This window comes from Palaemon carinicauda, chromosome 2 (genome assembly GCF_036898095.1).
Source record: "Palaemon carinicauda isolate YSFRI2023 chromosome 2, ASM3689809v2, whole genome shotgun sequence".
Taxonomy (NCBI): Eukaryota; Metazoa; Arthropoda; class Malacostraca; order Decapoda; family Palaemonidae; genus Palaemon; species Palaemon carinicauda.
The window spans coordinates 197,313,780-197,326,279 of record NC_090726.1 but is presented as its reverse complement, the minus strand read 5'-3'; the positions used below and the strand labels follow the sequence as shown (position 1 = coordinate 197,326,279).

The 12,500-nt window shown below is 35.1% G+C and overlaps 1 protein-coding gene across 1 annotated transcript in view; it reads left to right on the top strand.

Annotated features, from left to right (window-relative positions):
• The window catches only part of LOC137629461 (prostasin-like), a 37,598-nt gene that overhangs the window by 13,219 nt on the left and 11,879 nt on the right, over positions 1-12,500 (top strand). The window lies entirely within an intron of this gene.

The window sequence follows — 12,500 nt, the reverse complement described above, 5'->3', positions numbered from 1 at the left end:
TTAATCAATGCGAATATCAATCACACTGGCATGTCATACAGAAATCTGCCTTGGGAATATATATCGACTGGAATTCATTTATGATAATAGCTTCTGGCTGGGCACAGATTCGAACCCCTGCCACTCAGCCGAAACCATGCCTGCGAGGACTCTACCAGCTGAGCCAACACACGCACGCGCACACACACACAAGCTATTCATTCACCCTTTCGATATGTACTTTCTAATTCTCCATCTTCTTCCTTTCATCATCATCATCACCATCATCATCATCTCCTCCTACGCCTTTTGACGCAAAGGGTCTCAGTTAGATTTCGCCAGTCGTCTTTATCTTGAGCTTTTAAATCAATGCTTCTCCATTCATCATCTCCTACGTCGCGCTTCCTAGTCCTCAGCCATGTAGGCTTGGGTCTCCCAACTCTTCTAGTGCCTTGTGGAGCCCAGCTGAAAGTTTGGTGAACTAATCTCTCATGGGGAGTGCGAAGAGCATCTACCCCTCATCATGATATCATACTTATGAATCTATCAAGTCATGAATATGGGTTAGGTAATTATAATTTTTTTCTGCTGAGTTTACTAAACTACTGATCTCATCATACTTTATATTCATTATTCATTTTTCCTCGTGTAGTTTATTTATTTCCTTATTTCCTTTCCTCACGGGGCTATTTTTCCCCTGTTGGAGCCCTTGAGCTCGTAGCATCCTGCTTTTCCAAATGGGGGTTTTAGCTTGGCTGCTAATAACAACAACAACAACAACAACAACAATAATAATAATAATAATAATAATAATAATAATCCCTCCATTTGTATTCATGTTATTTTTAAAATGGCGAAAAATACAAATCCGGATATAGTATCCGGATCCGGATCATCTTCAAAATTTAATGGGGTCATCCGTGGCCTAAGATCTATCTGTGGTGAAAATTTCGTCAAAATCCGTCGAGTAGTTTTGATGTAATCGTGTCCAACTACTACTACTACTTGTAGTAGGTTGGCCAGGGCACCAGCCGCCCGTTGAAATACTACTTTTAGAGAGTTACGGGGTCATTTGACTGGCCAGACAGTACTACATTGGATCTTTCTCTCTGGTTTCGGTTCTTTTCCTTTGCCTACACAGACTCCGAATAGTCTGGCCTATTCTATAGACATTCTCCTCTGTCCTCATACACCTGACAACACAGAGATTGCCAAACAATTCTTCTTCACCCAAAGGGTTAACTACTGCACCTAAACTGTTCAGTGGCTACTTTCCTCTTGGTAAGGGTAGAAGAGACTCTTTAGCAATGGTAAGCAGCTCTTCTAGGAGAAGAACACTCCAAAATCAAACCATTGTTCTCTAGTCTTGGGTAGTGCCATAGCCTCTGTACCATGGCGTTCCACTGTCTTGGGTTAGAGTTCTCTTGCTAGAGGGTACACTCGGGAACACTGTTCTATCTAGTTTCTCTTCCTCTTGTTTTGTTAAAGTTTTTATAGTTTATATAGGAAATATTTATTTCAATGTTTTTGCTGTTCTTAAAATATTCTATTTTTCCTTGTTTCCTTCCCTCACTGGGCTATTTTCCCTGTTGAAGCCCCTAGGCTTATAGCATCCTGCTTTTCCAACCAGGGTTGTAGTTTAGCATTTACTACTACTACTACTACTACTACTACTAATAATAATAATGATAATAATAATACTAATGGTGTTAATAATAATAATAATAATAATAGTAGTAGTAGTAGTTTCCTATATCCGCTTCAAGAACTTTGCTCTTCGCCAGGCATTTACTGTCCAATAGTTCAAACTTGCAGCAAATATCTTTATGTTGAACAACCTGTCTCTTTATTTGTTTCCTTGTTTCCTTTCCTCTCTGGGCTATTTTACCCTGTTGGAGCCCTTGGGCTCGTAGCATCCTTCTTTTCCAACTTAGTTTGTAGCTTAGCTAATAATAATAATAATAATAATAATAATAATAATAATAATAATAATAATAGAGCTTCACCCTTCGTCAGGCATTTACCAGTCATACCCACGTTTCCTGACGGGGAAAACTAGGAAGACAAGAATTCATTTGGGTCGTAAAACAACTTTCCAGACTCCGCTAATCTACAATGGAAAGGGAAATTTTTTTCCCTTCTCCAGAGATTGTAATCCAAAGACGCAGTTCTCTCGGCCAGCTGAGCCTCCCTCCTCAGTGGGTCAGGTATCCCTTTCATTGCCAACTGTGCTGTTTCTCACGTGTTCTGTTGGTTTGAACTGAAAGTTATGTGATGTGGCCCCTTTTCCTTGTGTTTCGTCACTTTGGAGATTTTTTTGCTGGGTGTTCAAGATCTGCAGATTTAATTTATGTATTAATGTTTGCTTGTGGCTGCTACACACATGTAAAACAGAGTCTGTGCTGTTTCTCACGTGTTCTGTTGGTTTGAACTGAAAGTTATGTGATGTGGCCCCTTTTCCTTGTTTCGTCACTTTGGTGATTATTTGCTGGATGTTCAAGATCTGTGGTTTTGATTTATGTATTAATATGTCTGTGAGTGTGTCTGTTCATGTAAAACAGAATCTGACAGTATAGACAGAGACCAACGAGTGAGGCTAGAAAAGTATGAAAATTATATGGTTGTTCAAAGCACGAATTTGAAAAAGCAATTTTAATTTATGTATTATATGTTTGTGTGTGTGTGGTTGCTACATAGGTAAAAGAGAGGCAGACAGACAGAGATCAGAGAAAGGGACTATCAAAGTATGAAAAACTAAGATAATTTTCTCTTGCCATCTAATATAACCACAAGAAGTGTGCATCAGTAACTCAAGGGGTTATAAAAGTATGAAAAATATAAGGTAATTTTCTATTGGCATCTGATATAACCACACGAAGTGTGCATCAGTAACTCAAGGGGTTATAAAAGTATGAAAAATATAAGGTAATTTTCTATTGACATCTGATATAAATATCAATAACTTGTGTGTCAGTTACTTCCTCCTTTACATAAAGGTCTCATATGCGAAAGGAATGTCTAAAGTTTGACTTCAACTAGAAAAAAAAAATTACCAAAAACATCATCATCATATCCTACGCCTATTGACGCAAAGGGCCTCGGTTAGATTTCCCCAGTCGTCTCTATCTTGAGCTTTAAATTTAATACTTCTCCATTCATCATCTCCCACTTGGAGCTTCATAGTCCTCAGCCATGTATTCCTGGGTCTTCCAACTCTTCTAGTGCCCAGTGGAGCCCAGCTAAACGTTTGGTGAACTAATCTCTCTTGGGGAGTGCGTAGAGCATACCCAAACCATCTCCATTTACCCTTCATCATGATCTCATCCACATATGGCACTCGAGTAATACAGTTTTTCCAAATTTTTGAAAAGTCCAGGACCAGTTATGGAAATCTTAGAAAACGAAACTTGTTTACTAATGTAAAATTTTAGAAAACGAAACTTTTTTACCGTTGTAAAATTTGATTGATTTTACCGGTCTTAAACTTTACCAATATTTAAAGAAAGTTTTACCAATTTCAGACTGCGATGTGTTTTAGGAGATACTAATATCACTTGAATCGTCCCTCTTTTTGACATTTCGTATATTTTAGGCATTGGGCATTTGCTTCTAAACTGCATTATTATTTTACTAACGTTATAGAGAGAATGGGTACTCAACACCCTTCAGTGTTCCAAAATTGACAATTAATATCATTATTCAGTTATTTTGTGCCTTAGGTAGTGCCATAGCCTCTGTACCATGGTCTTCAACTATCTTGGGTTAGAGTTCTTTTGCTTGAGGGTACACCAAGGCTCACTATTCTATCCGTATTCTTATTCCGTGTCCTGACTGGGCTATTTTCACCGTTGGAGTCATTACCCAGTTATTTTGCGTTCTTTTAGGCAGTGCCATAGCCTCTGTACCATGGTCAACAACTGTCTTGGGTTAGAGTTATCTTGCTTGAGGGTACACTCGGGCACACTATTCTGTTTTCTTATTTCCTTTCCTCACTGAGATATTTTCCCCGTTGGAGCCATTGGGCTTATAGTATCCTGTTTTTCCAACTAGGGTTGCAGCGAAACAAGTAATAATGATAATTATATTACTTATGAGAAGGAAAATATAAGACGAATTATGATAGGAATATGGTTAAAAACATTATTATTATTATTATTATTATTATTATTATTATTATTATTATTTGCTAAACTATAACCCTAGTTGGAAAAGCAGGATGATATAAGCCCAGGGGCCTCAACAAGGAAAATAGCCCAGTGAGGAAAAGGAAACGAGGAAAAATAAAACATTTTAAGGACAGTAACTGACCATTTGATGTCAAAATTTATTATTATTATTATTATCATTATCATTATTATTATTATTATTATTATTATTATTATTATTATTATTATTATTATCTAAGTTACAACCCTAGTTGGAAAAGCAGGATGCTGTAAGCCCAAGGGCTGAAACAGGAAAAATAGCCCAGCGAGGAAAGGAAATTAGGAAATGAATAAAAAATATGAGAATTAATGACAGATCAGTAACAACGTTAAAATAGATCTGTCATATGTAAACATCTGTTTACATCTGCCTATATGCATATATTGTACATATGTGTTACTGTAATATATGATGTAATATATGTATATTTAGTTTTTCTAATGTGTGAGTTTAAGATGGACAATGTGTCAACTATTTCACAGACTAAAACTTACACACATCTAATATATACAACAACAACAACAACAACAACAACAACAACCAATACAGCCGTTTCTAGTTCACTGCAGGACACACATCTCAGACATGTCAGTGCATGTCTGGGGTTAGGCCAGTTTTCATCACCACGCTGGTCAGTGCAGATTGGTGATGGTGGGAGATTTTCATCTGGTCGTTCATAACAAAGCAACCTAGTATGGGTAGCCCTGACTAGTACAGCTTCGCTGATCATGCAACATAAATCCTTTCACCACGTCAAGGTATCTCCACTCAGAAAAGATATATATATATATATATATATACATATATATATATATATATATATATATGTGTGTGTGTGTGTGTGTGTAAGTGCGCGTGCGCGCGCTCGAGCGCCTGGGAATGCGTAGGACAATACGCAACTGAGTTGTAATTAAGAAATCAAATTTGTAATCTATAGCAGAGCAGTCTACACCAACTTCAATTTCGATAATTATGGAAAAAAATACGCGGTTTATGCACTTTTTATATTATATAGCAAATAAACATATATGAATACGAGTATATAATTAGTAATATGAATCTTTAAGTTTTGCTAAAAAAAAGGTAAGAGAGTTATTAGGTCCTTGGATTTGATACTATAAGCCCAAGGGCTCCAACATGGAAAATAGCCCAGTGAGGTCAGGAAATAAGGAAAAAGGTAGAATAGTTTGCCTGAGCGAACCCCCAAGCCTCTGTACCATGGTCTTCCACTGTCTTGGGGTAGGAGTTCTCTTGCTTGAGGGTACACTAGGGCACACTATTCTGTCTGTTTCCTTATTTCCTTTCCTCACTGGGCTATTTTCCTTGGTGGAGTCCTTGGACTTATAGCTGGAAAAACAAGAGAAAGTGAAATAAGATAGAATAGTATGCCCGAGTGTACCCTCAAGCAAGAGAACTCTACCCCAAGACAGTGAAAGACCACGGTACAGACTATGGCACTAATCCGAGACCAGAAAACAGTGGTTTGATTTTCTGGACTTGAACTCGTCGAAACAGAAGAATAGTTCTATTCTCAGTGTGTCAATCCATCACAAAGGAAACAGAAAGTTTTTTTTTTTTTATGTAACAGAAACCACTGTAAAAGAAGAAGAAGAAGAAGAAGAGGGTGAAGTTTTGAAGGGTCATTTACGCTCCATAACGGTTATATTAACGGGCTGAAAGCGAAAGTGCTCTCGGCGGGGGAAAAAAAAAAAAGACTAACGTCCCAGTACAGTTGGCCCACTAACCTAAATACTTCCGTTGGCAGACAGCCCGGAGACTTTCCTTTCCAATCCTGCAATTGCACAGGTGGAAAAGGAAAAAAAATATATTTCAAAATGATGTTGCATTCTTTGTGGATGAGTCACGTGTATGGAAAGGTACAGTGCACGAGAAACCGACATACGCACACACAGACATAGAAAGTGTTTCATTATAGATGACGTAAAGGTATTCTGAGAGAGAGAGAGAGAGAGAGAGAGAGAGAATCTTTTAGTATGTGGTCTATCGTTAAACTCCTGTGGTCTCGTTTAGTAACTTTTAGAGAGAGAGAGAGAAAACTGTAGTCTTGTTAAGTAACTTCGAGAGAGAGAGAGAGAGAGAGAGAGAGAGAGAGAGAGAGAGAGAGAGAGAGAGAGAGAGAGAGAACTCCTGTAGTCTCGTTAAGTAACTTTTAGAGAGAGAGAGAGAGAGAGAGAGAGAGAGAGAGAGAGAGAGAGAGAGAGAGAGAGAGAGAGAGAGAAGCTATTTCAATACAACTCTAAGAAGTTAAATTACCAACGAAAATATTAAGAGACCATTTATACAGGAGGCAAGATTGGACAAGAATTTAAAGGTTGACCACTGGACAAGTGGACATTATAGAATAGGAATGTGTCCGAATGTCCGGATATATTCCACCGTTCCAAATATGGCGAAGAGTCCACGTGGCACCACACACGAGTTGTAAATAAACACAGAAAGGGCGTGTCTACTTTTTTATGATCCGATTACCGCCCCCCCCTCTCTCTCTCTCTCTCTCTCTCTCTCTCTCTCTCTCTCTTTATCCCCTTCACTAACTTGACCCGGTTGTGATCAGGTTGACATAAGTGTCTGTTTTAATGTTGCTGTTCTTAAAATATTTTATTTTAATTGTCCATTACTTTCCCTTATTTCCTTTCCTCACTGGGCTATTTTTCCACGTTTGAGCCCTTGGGCTTATAGCATTCTGCTTTTCCAACTAGGGTTGTAGCTTAGCTATTAATAATAATAATAATAATAATAATAATAATAACAATAATATAGGCCTATCATTCTATTGAAAAAGGCTATGAAGCACTACGGCGTTAATTTATATTTGAAATAGTATATTTTTTTGTAGATTTGTCACTATCTTAACTTCAATTCTTCCTTATAATTCATTTTACAACCGTTAATAACCAATTATTGCGTCACCTTGATCTAATTGTACCATAACTGCGCAGTCCGTTAAAGCAGGAAGCAGTTTCCCTTTTAACCAGAATTTTCTTCTCTCTCTTTCTCTTATTCATGTACAGTGTGGAGCGCCCTAACTTTCACTGCTGGTTCTCTCTCTCTCTCTCTCTCTCTCTCTCTCTCTCTCTCTCTCTCTCTCTCTCTCTCTCTCTCTCTCTCAAGTATTTGACATTATATTTTTGTGGTATTTATTTATAACTCGTTTTCGCAAGTGTGCTAACTTTATTTTGGAGGCGAGATAGACCGATTCTCTCTCTCTCTCTCTCTCTCTCTCTCTCTCTCTCTCTCTCTCTCTCTCTCTCTCTCAAGTATTTGATATTATGATATATTTATGAAGTATTTATTTATAACTCATTTTCGCAAGTGTGCTAACTTTGACTGGACTAAGGGAAACATATTTTGGGATTCTCTCTCTCTCTCTCTCTCTCTCTCTCTCTCTCTCTCTCTCTCTCTCTCTCTCTCTCTCTCTCTCAAGTATTTTATATTATATACCTCTCAAGTATTTTATATTATATATATGTAGTATTTAATTATAATTCCATTTTCGTTGCTAACTTTAACTCGACTATTGGAAATATTATTTTGAGAGCGATCTCTCTCTCTCTCTCTCTCTCTCTCTCTCTCTCTCTCTCTCTCTCTCTCTCTCTCCACTAACGTTTCCTAGCCTGTCTTCCATTGAATCATCATCACTTATTTTTCCTTAAACTTGTTATATCTCTCGCTAATTATATCCTGCCAAACCTACGATATAGCCTATACGATTAGACACTTTCATTTATAGCTGTAAGGTTTAAAGGTCGCTCATCAAGCTAAGACCAGGGAGGGCCAGACAATGGCTGCTGATGACTCAGCAGGTAGAACTATAGACTCACTAAACTCACAAGGATGGTGAGGTTACAGACACTACTAGAACTTGGCTAAGGAGTCATGAAAATTATCTTTTTCATATTTACTAGACCGATAGATGAGTCACATGTCCATGAAACTCATAAAAACAGGAACCATTGTTCTCTAGTCTTGGGTCGTGCCATAGCCTCTGTACCATAGTCTTCCACCGTCTTGGGTTAGAGTTCTCTTGCTTGAGGGTACACTCGGGCACACTATTGTTAATTTCTCTTTCTCTTGTTTTGTTGAAGTTTTTATAGTTTATATAATATATATTTATTTTAATATTGTTACTGTTCTTGAAATATCTTATTTTTCCTTGCTTTCTTTCCTCACTGGGCTATTTTCCCTGTTGGAGCCCTAGGCCTTCCAGCATCCTGCTTTTTCCAACTAGGGTTGTAGCTCAGCAAGCAATAATAGGAATAAAATATATGATACACAAATCAGATATGATTTTCTATCCTCAGATTGAATATTCAATTTCCCAACTTTCAACATTCACTCGTAATAGATTAATAATACATTAACATTTATAATAAATTTATTTGTATGACTAGAGTATTTCTCTTTCGCTTTTGCCTAAATAGGAAAATGGAATTCTCCATTTAGAAGGAATTAAGTTAATTAATATTGTCTGGCTGCAATGGGTTTTAATATATATTGCACTATAAAAGGCGTTATTAAATGCAAACGTGGTTGGTCTGAGCTGCCAGTTATATTCCTGCTTTATTTGAGTGTGCAAAGAAAACTTGTATCCTTTGTGTATATAATACACTGTATATATACTATATATATGTATGTATGTATATATATACAGTATATATATATATATATATATATATATATATATATATATATATATATATATTGTATATATTAAAATATTTTATTCTAGCTGTTCATTACTTCTTATATCGTTTATCTATTTCCTTATTTCCTTTCCTCACTGGGCTATTTTTCCTTGTTGGGGCCCTTGGGTTTATAGCATCTTGCTTTTCCAACTAGGGTTGTAGCTTACCTAGTAATAATATAGTAGTAATAATAGTAATAATATTACTATATAATATATATATATATATATATATATATATATATATATATATATATATATATATATATGTGCAGTAAAACCCCAGGTTACGTGTAACTTTGATTGAGACCAAATTGGAATACGAGCATAAATTTTCAATAAAATGTGTATTGGTTTACGTGTGTTACATGAACCTACAAGCAGAAATTTTATGCCGTATGAGCATTTTTCGTGGACAAGTACTGAAAAGACTATCAAACGATGGGAGGGAAGCATTCACGCCCAGCCCATAGGCCACTCAGGCAGCGTTCATGTCGTATTAACATGATTTACAACAATGCGATGGCTCATTTTAAAGGCCACTCATGAATGGTAGGGGCAAGGGACAGTAACATTACCCTATTGAACAGCATAATGCCCTAGAAACTGACCATATACACTTATGATCAGCACCCAAGAGCCCTCTCCACCCGAGCTAGGACCAAGGAGGGCCAGGCAATGGTTGCTGATGACTAAGCAGATAGATCTATAGGCTCCCCCAAGCACCCATCCTTAGCTCACAAGGATGGTGGGGATGCAGCGACCAAAGGAACTAACAAGTTTTAAGGAGATGCCAAAAGCAGCGTCTGTAGATAGGTTCCTTGTCAAAAGTGAGCGTAAAAGTGTAGATAAAGACGACAAAGTGTCCTGAAAGATTAACAAGTGCTTCAATTAGTGATGGTGAATGTTTTTTAAAAGATAAAACTCCTGATATTTTATCAAGCAGTAACTTCCTCCTCCTCTCCTGTCTCACCCACTACTGTTACGACTCTGCTGAAAGTTAAAGCGCAAGTTAATTTGTCAAAATTTTATATTTATTCACTTATGATATTAGGGGTTATATTTTGTACAAGAATTACCATTACAAAACCATTAGAAATTAGTGCATATGTGTATTTATGGATATGTGATTAATTAGGCTGGAAAATTCCCACCCCTTTAATGATAATACTACTAATAATAATAATATTAATAATGGGTACTAAAAATCCACACTTAATGATAATGATAATGTTTAGAACATATCGAGTGAGTTTCCTTTACTTCATAAGGAAAATATTCTATTTGGATACGAACATTATAAGGTGCAAGGGCACTCTAAGAATTATGTAAACTCATGACCCAAGGTACTACTGTGTGTATATGTATATATATATATATATATATATATATATATATATATATATATACAGTATATATATATATATATATATATATATATATATATATATATATATATATAAAATGTCTTTTGTTCTTTAGTATTTCATTTTCCTTGTGGTTATATTAACCTTATTATTACTAGTTAACCTACAACCCTAGTTGGAAAAGCAGGATGCTTTCAGTCCAAGGTCTCCAACAGGGAAAATAGCTCAGTAGGGAAATAATGAAACATATAGAATAGTTTGCCTGAGTGTGCCTTTAAGCAAGAGAATACATTGAGCATAGATTGTATACCACTTTTTATTTCCCATGATATTAGACACACATACACCTGTTATATACCTCCTCGTATTGACTAACTTTTCAATGTCCTCTCACAAGTAATAGTTCATTCGGGATTAGGGCTGTGGCTACGTCACAGAATGGAATCATTACAAACTTTAATCAGGTTCTGACAAGATCTATAAACATAAGTACAGTCCAAACATACTCTTAAAATTAAGATTAAATTTGATCAAGTTCTGATGATATTTATAAACATAGGTACAGTCCAAACATACTCTTAAAATTAAGATTAGATTTGATCAAGTTCTGATGATATTTATAAACATAGGAACATTCCAAACATACTCTCAATGTTAAGATTAAATTTGATCAAGTTCTGATGATATTTATAAACATAGGAACATTCCAAACATACTCTTAAAATTAAGATTAAATTTGATCAAGTTCTGATGATATTTATAAACATAGGAACATTCCAAACATACTCTCAAAATTAAGATTAAATTTGATCAAGTTCTGGTGATATTTATAAACATAGGAACATTCCAAACATACTCTCAATGTTAAGATTAAATTTGATCAAGTTCTGATGATATTTATAAACATAGGAACAGTCCAAACACACTCTCAATATTAAGATTAAATTTGATCAAGTTCTGATGATATTTATAAACATAGGTACAGTCCAAACATACTCTTAAAATTAAGATTAGATTTGATCAAGTTCTGATGATATTTATAAACATAGGAACATTCCAAACATACTCTCAAAATTAAGATTAAATTTGATCAAGTTCTGATGATATTTATAAACATAGGAACATTCCAAACATACTCTTAAAATTAAGATTAAATTTGATCAAGTTCTGATGATATTTATAATCATAGGAACATTCCAAACATACTCTCAAAATTAAAATGAAAGTTTATCAAGTTCTGATGATATTTATAAACATAGGAACATTCCAAACAGATTAAATTTGATCAAGTTTTGGTGATATTTATAAACATAGGAACATTCCAAACATACTCTTAAAATTAAGATTAAATTTGATCAAGTTCTGATGATATTTATAAACATAGGAACATTCCAAACATACTCTTAAAATTAAGATTAAATTTGATCAAGTTCTGGTGATATTTATAATCATAGGAACATTCCAAACATACTCTCAAAATTAAGATGAAAGTTTATCAAGTTCTGACGATATCTATAAACTTAGGAACAGCCCAAACATCCTCTCAAAATTAAGATTAGATTTGATCAAGTTCTGACGAGATCTATAAACATAGGAACAGCACAAAACATAGGAACTACTCAAACACACTCTCAAAATTAAGATTAAATTTGATCAAGTTCTGATGATATTTATAATCATAGGAACAGTCCAAACATACTCTCAAAATTAAGATTAAATTTGATCAAGTTCTGGTGATATTTATAAACATAGGAACAGTCCAAAAATGCTCTCAAAATTAAGATTAAATTTGATCAAGTTCTGATGATATTTATAAACATAGGAACAGTCCAAACATACTCTCAAAATTAAGATTAAATTTGATCAAGTTCTGGTGATATTTATAAACATAGGAACAGTCCAAACATACTCTCAAAATTAAGATTAAATTTGATCAAGTTCTGATGATATTTATAAACATAGGAACATTCCAAACATACTCTCAATGTTAAGATTAAATTTGATCAAGTTCTGGTGATATTTATAAACATAGGAACATTCCAAACATACTCTCAAAATTAAGATTAAATTTGATCAAGTTCTGATGATATTTATAAACATAGGAACATTCCAAACATACTCTCAATGTTAAGATTAAATTTGATCAAGTTCTGACGAGATCTATAAACATAGGAACAGCACAAAACATAGGAACTACTCAAACACACTCTCAAAATTAAGATTAAATTTTGTCAAGTTCTGAT